This window comes from Oryza glaberrima, chromosome 1 (genome assembly GCF_000147395.1).
Source record: "Oryza glaberrima chromosome 1, OglaRS2, whole genome shotgun sequence".
Taxonomy (NCBI): Eukaryota; Viridiplantae; Streptophyta; class Magnoliopsida; order Poales; family Poaceae; genus Oryza; species Oryza glaberrima.
The window spans coordinates 15,364,454-15,374,652 of record NC_068326.1 but is presented as its reverse complement, the minus strand read 5'-3'; positions in this window follow the sequence as shown (position 1 = coordinate 15,374,652).

Genomic DNA, 10,199 nt, shown 5'->3' with positions numbered 1-10,199 from the left:
CAAGAAGACATGCCGGAGGAAAAGATGGAATATTGGACTATGTATTTTGATGGGTCGAAGTGGCTTACAGGCACTAGAGCTGGGGTTGTTTTAATTTCCCCGACCGGAGAAAGATTGAGATACGTATTGTGGATATATTTTCCTGCGTCCCATAATGTGGCGGAATACGAGGCGCTGCTCCATGGATTAAGGATTGCAATCTCTCTAGGCATTCGCCGACTAATCGTCCGTGGAGACTCTCAGTTGGTTGTTAATCAAGTCATGAAAGAGTGGTCCTGTCTAGATGATAATATGACCGCTTATCGACAAGAGGTACACAAGTTGGAAGATAAATTCGATGGACTCGAGCTCACCCATGTCCTTCGACACAATAATGAGGCAGCAGACAGACTGACCAATTTTGGCTCAAAACAGGAAACAGCTCCTTTAGATGTGTTCGTCGAACATCTTTACGAACCAACCGTGCCCAGAAAAGAAACAATTGAAGCCATGGATACTCAAGGCGTAAGCATGATTGAAACCGACTGGAGAGAACCTCTCATAAGATTTTTGACCAAACAAGAACTCCCTCAAGACAAAAATGAAGCCGAGCAGATTTCCAGGCGCAGCAGACTCTACGTCATTCACGAGACCGAGTTGTACAAGAAAAGCCCATCAGGAATTCTGCAGCGCTGCGTATCTTTGGAAGAGGGAAGACAATTGCTAAATGATATTCATTCAGGCATCTGTGGTAATCATGCTGCTGCACAAACCATTGTCGGCAAAGCTTATCGGCAGGGTTTCTTCTGGCCCACAGCTGTTTCCGACGCTGACAAAATTGTGCGAACATGTGAGGGTTGTCAATTCTTTGCCCGACAAGCTCACTTACCAGCTCAGGAGTTGCAAACCATCCCGCTGTCTTGGCCGTTCGCGGTTTGGGGGCTTGATATGGTCGGTCCATTCAAAAAGGCAGTCAGTGGTTATACTCATCTCTTTGTAGCTGTGGATAAGTTTTCCAAGTGGATTGAAGCCAAACCAGTCATCAAAATCACTGCGGACAAAGCTAGAGATTTCTTCATCAATATTGTACATCGGTTTGGGGTACCGAATCGTATTATTACTGATAACGACACTCAATTTACCGGCGGAGTATTTAAAGACTTTTGTGAAGACTTTGGCATTAGAATTTATTACACCTCCGTGGCACACCCCATGAGTAACGGACAAGTCGAGCGCGCTAATGGCATGATACTTCAAGGGAACAAAGCACGAGTTTTCGACCGACTGCGTCCCTATGCTGGCAAGTGGGCAGAACAGCTGCCGTCCGTACTTTGGTCTTTGCGCACCACTCCCAGTCGGGCTACTGGCTAGTCGCCGTTCTTCTTGGTTTATGGCGCAGAAGCAATGCTGCCAAGTGAGGTAGAGTTTGAATCCCTCCGATTTTGTAACTTCCGGGAGGAGCGCTATGAAGAAGATCGAGTGGATGATATCAACCGACTGGAAGAAGCCCGTGAAACAGCCCTAATCCAGTCGGCTCGGTATTTACAACGGTTGCGCCGTTATCATAATCGGAATGTTCGATCGCGAGCCTTTTTAGTCGGCGACCTGGTTTCGAGGAGAATTCAAACTACACAGGATCGGCATAAGTTATCTCCATTGTGGAAAGGACCGTTCATAATCGCTGAAGTCACTCGGCCAGGATCTTACCGACTCAAGCGTGAAGATGGTACTCTTGTAAACAATTCTTGGAATATTGAACACCTTCGTCGATTCTATGCTTAGGCATTTCGTTTGTATCTTTCCTCTTTGACTGCTAACTACAAGTTTTTTCCTTGAAGCTTTCAGTCGGGGGGATGCTATAATAATAATGGAACATGATTTTTATCAATTCAATTTGCTTACTTGATTTATCATTGCCCTGCTTGATTTTTTGGCTTAGTCAATGAGGACTGAAAGTTTTTTAATAACTTTTGCGAGTTCTAGGCTCAATAAGGTTTGACAAACACTTTTAAGAAATCAGAGGCTAAGTTAGAAATGTCTAGCACAGCATAAATTCATCAGTATTGTACAAATTGATCTTCCATCATCATCAGAATCACTGTTACTAATCAGTGTCAGTTCTTTCATCATCGGAATTATCAGACCTAGTCGGCCGAAGGTCAACATCTTGGAATCTCTCAACTACGTCAGCAGCAATCTTGTCAGCAGCTTTTTGCGCATCATTGATGAGGTCGAGGGCTGTTTCTTCGCTCGTCCCGTCTGCAAACCCATCAATGTCGTCGGTATCGATTTTGGGGTATAAAGATTTGGTCATGGCTAATGCCATGCTTGCTCCCATACTCCCAGCCTCCCTGATATTCTTGAAGTAAGTATCCGGAGCGACTCTTAGCTTGTCAAAGATCTCAGAAGCGTCAAGTGTACTCGGACCGGTGTTATTGAAGAACATGGCTTGGATGAGTGGGGTAGCGGCATTAGCGACTTTATCCCTGGCTCCTTCAAGCCTATTGATCTTGTCAACTAAGACATCAAACTGTGCCTGGGACTTGATTTTGCGATCTGCATCAATAGATTCATATCAGCGAACGGCTATAAGAACATGGGGAATCAATTATCATTACCTTCAACATCTTTTAAGGCCGAGTCCCTCTGCTTTGCTAATTCGGCCTTGTCTTTCTCCAGAGCCTCGACCTGCTTCTCTAGGTCGGAAATCCTGGCAGCTTGCACTGTAATGTTTTTCGGTTAATTGATATGACAAGGAAGGCTTCACGAATACGTCAGATAGATATGGTATTTACCTTTGGACGAACCACTCAATTCATAGTTGGATTCTTGAAGCTCGGAGATTCTATTCCTCAGATCATGCTCAGTTTTTCTCGCGAGCTCCTTGACCTCATGTAGCTGGTTTTTAGTAGCTTCGAGAGTTCCAAGATAGGGAACTAATTTCTCAAGAGTTGTGGTTTTCGCCTCATTCCTGAGATGAATCCTCTGCAATATGAATTTATCGGCGTTTCAGCAAGATATGAAAGGGGACAATTAAAGCTATGCACAAATGGACTTACATTTACAATACGAGTGGCCTGGCTGAGTGCCTTTTTTAGCAAGCCTACTTCTTCATCTTCTTTCTGCTTGCTTATCACGATTCCTTGAGGTTGCATATCGTCGTCCCACCACTTAACTAGGATGGGAGGGCGCGAGTCTTCAGCCGCCTGTATACGGGGAATTTCTTCTTCATCACCAATCATTGGTCCTAATGTATCCATGTATAAAGGTTAGACGATTGATTAGAGTCATTTGGATCAACACGGTTTTGGGCAAGGTGTTTACCCGTGATGATTTCCGAACGGGGACGAGTCGACTCTTGCGTCTTAACGGAGATTCTGGCGTCGGGTTACTGCTGGTGTCTTGTTTACGAGGGCTGTCTGCCTGAGCTCCAACTTCTGGAATCTCTTAGCTTGGTCCAGTGCCCGACTGGTTTTCTATCGGGGGCTCCTGGTTAACCCCGGCTCCAGCCTCGGCCGACTCGTTTCCGGTTGGGGGTTGATCACCAGATCCTACATTATCGGTTGCTGGCTGGTTATCACTCGGATGATCCTCAGCGGTTGGCTCGGTTTCTTTTAAGTTTGTTCCAGTGCTGGTCGGGTCAGAGTCTTTTCCCGAAGGATCTATATCAGATGGTTTCCTACAAGTTTAGTTATCAGTATTATTACTACACTGGGTACACATCAATGCAAGGAAGATCGTTATGTGATTTGTACCTGGAAGACTTCCTGATCTTTGGCACTGGACGACTGGATGTTTTTTCCCTTGGAGTAGCTTGCTTCGGCAGTTTCTTGGTTGTTTCTCGGTCTCCAGGCTTTCTAGCGGTATCGCCTTCGTCGTCACTCGACACCAACATCCTTTTGCGCGAATCTGGCTGGCTGGCTGGATCGGAGGTATTTGGCCGGGCTTCGGAACGGATTTTGGGACCCCCGCTCCCTTGACCGGTTTGGTGGTGGGGTGATCGGCGTTGAGTGATTGGGGGATCCGACTTCATCAAAGCAAATTCCTGGGCGTAATATCCTTCATTGTTAACTAATTCAACAAACAGACAAGACCATATTTTGTGAAAGGTTGAAGTGTTTGATTACATACCGGTGGAGGAGGATTGAAGGCATTGAATGGCACGACTGGCAGCAAGTGCGAATAGCTGACGACGATGGCATTTGAGAAGATCTTGTACATCCTTTCCTTCATGATCTTAAAGTCAAGAGAGTCTGGATCTTCACGATTTGGATCATGTTTGCCGTCAAACTCAAAAGCTGTGCGGGATCTCTCTTTGATTGGAGCTAACCGGCTTTTTATGAAGTGCCGAGTGATTTGTTCTCCTTGCAAATCCTGCTCCTTTAGCTTTATCATGCGCTCCATCAGTTCCACTGCTTGGGCAGCCTCATCTCCTGTAGGCAATGAATTCCATGTGTCTTGGTAGACCGGAGGGAGACAAGAATACTCGGGAAGGGCTGGTTCAGGATTTTGAACGTAGAACCAGTTGGCGTGCCAGCCTTTGTTTGAGGTCTTGAAGGGCATGGAGAAGTATTTTTGGCTTAGTGTTCCCCTGAGTTGGAAACCAGCGCCCCCAACAACGCATGGTTTGCTCTTGTTTGGCTGGGGATTGAGGAAGAAGATGCGGCGGAACAAGGCGAAATGAGGCCTCATGCTTAGAAAAGCTTCGCAGGCATGAATAAAATTGGCGATATGCACTATGGAGTTTGGATTCAGATGATGCAAGCTAATCCCGTAGAAGTTCAGAATTCCCCGGAAGAATCTTGAGGTTGGAAGAGAAAATCCGCCATAGAAGAAGTGAGAGAATACCACGATCTCGTGTGTATCGGGGGTCGGGAATGCCTCGCCGAACGCTGGTCGCCACCCGATGATTTCCTTCGCCGTAAGAACGCCGTGTGCCACCATTTCTTTCAGATTCTCTTCCGTTACATCGGAGGGAGCCCACTGACTCTCGAAACTTTCTCTCTCTTCCGCCATGGATGCAAGTTGAATGGATTGATTTGGTCCAAGATATAGCTGGAGGGGAATGAGGAATCAGTGCGGTGGACACGCGGAGAGGTTTCGTGGGATTTTTTGAGAATGGATTGGGGCGGATTGATGAACCCTAGCTTCGACGGTGCGGTTTGATACTGTAGCAAGGAGTGGGGAAATGGCGAGAGTCTCGGCAGGGAAGACGAAGCGCCGCTTGGACTTTGGTACTTTGTTAGGGTATCGGGAGTGCTAACAGGCCTGGGCCTATACGGTACTTCAGCCCAATATTATTACCAGCGTGGCCCATTATGATCTTTAGGGACTTAGGCACCTTTTGCTTTAGCAATTTGTGCTCACAATGATGTGACCTGATGCTGCTAAAATCCTTTTTAATGCGATTAGATAATTCTTTGGAATTACTACGATGCAAATAAAAGGTACCCAACAGAAAAGTGTTATACTATTTTTGTAAGCTTTTTTAGGCTACAAAAGCTGTTTGGGTTAATTTGAGATGACTGGTTTATTAGTAGTCATTCTCTTAGCATGTTATATGATTATTTTGATTATGGAAAGGGTTATAGCCTAGGCTATTAAACTTCTTAATTACCATGATCTTTATCATATTTGGTGGATCATTTTAAGAGTTTCCTACTCGGATTCTTGTCAAATGTGTCTTTTTGTGGACCTTTTGAGTGTTTCTCGCTCGGGCCCTTTTCATATTTTTATTCTTGATATATTCAAGTCCAAAAGCAGTCGGCTGGGTATTTTACTGAATACTATGTGTGCTCTTGCCGTCTGATGTTTGGTTGTAAAACCGCTCGGTTCTTGACTACCTGTTTAGTTTTTTAACTAACTATATAGTCGGGGGCTATACCTAATTAGGTGCATTTACTCGATGCACCATATTTTATTTTCGCCCTTCACAGTCTTTGATTCTAGTACTCGGCAGGCTAAAGCAGGAAGAGGTGAAGCACTCGGATTATTGTTTTTTGTTCTGAGATGGCTATTTCGGCGACTGCAAAGGTCTCGGGGGCTAGTGTGGAGATTATGGATACCCCATATCTACATGGCAGTTATATTTCAGCTGGGTACAGGGTACCGAATATAGATAGAATATCTTTATGAGGACTCGGGTTAGATTCTAAACTTGTATGTCAAGGAAATACCCGGGATCCTAGTCGGTTACGATTGTTTTATCTATAATCCCATATTCCGTTGGGATATGGACTGTATTTTGTAAAGCGGACCCTTTCCCCTATATAAGGAGGGGTCCGTGTGCCTCTCGGGGCACGATTTTTTCCTAGATCATATGATCAATAATACACTCGGTGGAATCATCCCTGGATAGGAGTAGGGTATTACTTCTTGAATAAGAAGGCCTGAACCTGTATAAAATTCCTCGTCTCCAAACCCATCCATTTTCCTAGTTTGATAGACACCCCCTTTTATTATTGCCGAAATCTTACTTCGACAAAATTGATTCAAGAGAGGAAGGGATTAGTGAGTAGATTGGAAGAAAAAAAAATGGCCATTCATACTCAGTGGTGTGTGTGGAGGAGGAAGGTAGAGAGGTCACCAGAAGTTTGAGAAACGGATTCAGCTTATCGAGGTAGTTTCATTTTTGGCATTAAACAGTAAGATTGATGAGGGAGATGATAGGATGGGTGATGGGAATTAGTGGATACGTTGCTGCTTTCATGGAGGAAAAACGTCCGAGGATTGAAGACGAAGCAGAAGCGGCGTGGCCGTGCGTGGGCAGTGGGGAGTGGGGAGGATGGCGGCTTGGGTTGCGTTGGGCTGGCTTTGGCCTGTGTACAGAGGAAAGAGATCGTTAGAAACGAGAGATCGAAGGGAAAGAAAAACAGGAGAGAGAGAGATATACAGAGAAATTGAACTAGGCTGCAATAATCTCTACTACTTTAAAATTCCGTAGTGGTGGCGGTGACTCCAACCCTGACAGACACATGTGATATTATCTGTTGGATCGGGATATCGGACGGTGATCCCATCGCACGCGATTCGCTTTTCTGGCTTTCCTCCCCCGCGATTCGGTTTCCTCCCCCGCATCGTGCGCGCGGCTCCGTCGCGTCGCCGCTGTCTCAGCCGGCCCACGCACAGCTCCGCCGCCTCCGTCGGCCCCGCGCCCCCGCGTGCCCCCGCCGGCGCACGCGCAGCTCCGTCGCTGCCAATGGCTGCGCAAGCCTGCGCCGCGTTCACCACCTTCGATCCGTCGGCCCCACGCACCCGCGCGTCTCCGCCGACTCCCATGTGTTGGAATTAATAGATAGGCCTTAACCCATTCGAAGATTAATTCTTTGGAAAATCACAAAAGCCTACCTCATGGGATGGCATGCATGTGGAGTTTAGTACCACCTTGCTTATTCTAGGAGAGGGGGACCTCCTTAAAAGAGAGGATGCCCTCCTAGCCACTTGAAGCATGTGTGGTGGAGAGAAGAGGGGGAACATGCGCGCGCTCGCTCGCTCGCCTAGCAGGGTAGAGCAGGCGGCGCGTGTGTACGACGAATGGTCCGCAAAATTGGCTCCTCACCCTTGCGTAGATGTAGCCTCCTTTTGCAGTTTTGTTTTGCTGCAGGAAATTCGGATTTGTTTTGTTTTGGAAACATTCTAAAAAAATCCGGTGCGTGAAAACGGCGTGGGGTCCAAATAAGTTACGCGCGACTTGTCCGGTTCGGTTACGCGGAGTGGAGATCGTGCGGGCGCCCTGATCAAGCGACCTATCTCTATATAAGCTGAGCCGCCGCCTTCACGCAACACACGCAAAATCAATCTAGGTTTGTCTCCTACTCTGTGCTGCGCCATCGCTCGTAGACTACTCCATCTTGCTCGCCGGCGTGCACCGGCGATCGGGAGAGCAGGTCTCCTGAACCTCTGCCTTCGACGTCCTGCACCGGGAGAAGGCGGCCATAAGGTTTTTGCGAAGCACTTCGCGTGACTGCTCCCTATTCGTCCGCGACGGCTCGCCTTCCTCTCCTCTCGCGTGCTGCGTGCCTTCGTTGACGCCCGCAACCGCGAGTAGTTCCTGCCGAGCAACCGGTCTTTCCGCCACCTCGGTACGTGTTCGATATGTTGCACATATTTGATCTGTTCATGTTTTACTGCTTAGTTTATATGCGTAGATCTAATGATGCGTTTATGCTAGTTTATATCTGCAATGTCATGATTTATTTATTGAATAAATTAAATCATTATGTGCTTATAATTTCAACACAGTGGACCCGCGAGGCTCCGTGGCCTCCACGTGATCCCTCGCGCCTCCGCCGACTCGGTCGCGGCTCCCCGGCTCCGCCGCCTCCGCGCGGGCAAGCCCCGCGGTCGCCTTTGTCGCGAGTCGCCATCTCCGCGTCGACAACGGCCGAAGCGGTTTCCAGCCCCGTGTGGTTCGGTTGCATGCACATGCATTTGATTCCCATCCTGCGAGTGTAAGTGCCATGCACGGGCGCAAGCTGCATGCATGTGCATGGCACTGTTCATGAGGAAAAAAAAGGAAGAAGAAGAAGAAGGAGAAAAGGAGGCAAGAAAGACAGCACGACTCTGGGCTGCGGAAGCGGTTCCGCATCGTGCGTAATCGCTAAGCGGCCTACGCCGGCCTCGCTGCGTGAGGCCGCCCCCGCGCCTACGGCCAAGACTCCGCGGGCCACACCCTCCGCCGACTCGCGCCCGGCGCCGGCCCCGTGGGGCGCATTTTGCCTCCGGCTCGGCCCCTTCCGCTGGACCATGCCACGGCGCAGAGGCTCGCGCCGGCGGACTCTACAGTCCTTCCGCTGGCCCCGCACAGCTCCGCCAGCCACGCCGGCCTTAAAGCCAAGCTCCACCGGCCACGCGTGGCTTCGCGCGACACCCCGGCCACTTGCCTTCGTGCACTACGGACGGCGCTGCCTCCATCAAGCACCGCGGCTTTCACCGCTAGAGGGGGTGGACTGACCTCCATTTCTCGCGGGCTCTGGACGGTGGTACCTCCGTCGAGCACCGCGGCTTTCACCGCTAGAGGGGGTGGACCGGACTCCACATCTCAAGAGCTCAAGACGATGTCGCCTTTTCAGTGTGGTCTTTGCTGAGCATGAGGGTATCCAATGCAAAATGCAGGCATAGATCAACACCCTAAGAAGCAGGGGCTGAAAATCATCTGCTCCCCCCGAACCTCGGAGCCAGCAGATGAGGGGGTATTGTTAAGGAATAACCCCATACTTAGAGTGTTGTATAAACTAATGTATAAAAGGACTAAAATATTCCTAAGAGGATGTTGTATATATGTAGCCAATCAAGAGCAAAGATGTAATTTCCTTTTACATATGAATAAAAGGAGCCCTCCAAGGGCAAGTGAGAGGGATCTCTCCCCCATTTCATTGATTCTCTTTCTCTCTCATTCACTCTTGTGGTCCTCACAGGGCTAAGCTTGGGCTCCCTCCCATTAGAGGGATGCTCTAGCCATGCATGTTGGATTTTGTTCCAACACCTACATTGTTACATTGTTCAATATATATAAAGAATATCATTTCACCTTTTTATGCAATATATAAACGATATACTTTATTAAACCCGTTGCAATGCACGGGCACCTAACTAGTAAGAAAGGAAAAAAGAAAAGAAAAAGAATAAAAAGAGAGGAAAAGGAACGAAAGGAGGAACAAGAAGGATAATAGGATTTTCTGGAAAAATAGAAATTTAGAGATTTTGGACTGTTGAGGAATTTCTCTGGATTGAGAATAAATACTTCCAAAATTGAGCTCCACTCCCAAAACTCAAATAGAAACCAAATAACTCTAATTAACAAACGATAAAATAAATGGCGGTGTGATTAATTTATTTAGTCAAATTAAACCTTTTTCATTTATGAAATTTCCATTAAGCTATTTTAGGCAAATAAACACGAATGCTAATTTTCAAAATTAAGTAAATTAGAAGACACGACAAACAGGACCTGATAAGGTGACAATATGTAGTAGTGGGTCCCACATAGGACCCACCATAATACCCACTTGAGCATTATACATTGCTGTTGCCCTAAAAAAATGAAGGAATAAGGATAGCTATGAAGTCCAATCCTATGGAAGCTAAACCTAAGGAATTGTAAAAAAAATGTGCATTCCGATATACCATAGGAAAAATGTAGGAAATCTGCCATTTGAAATATATTTTTTTAAGTTTGCATCAACTGACATCGGGCCTCATCTAGCCGTTAGCTTTGGAGT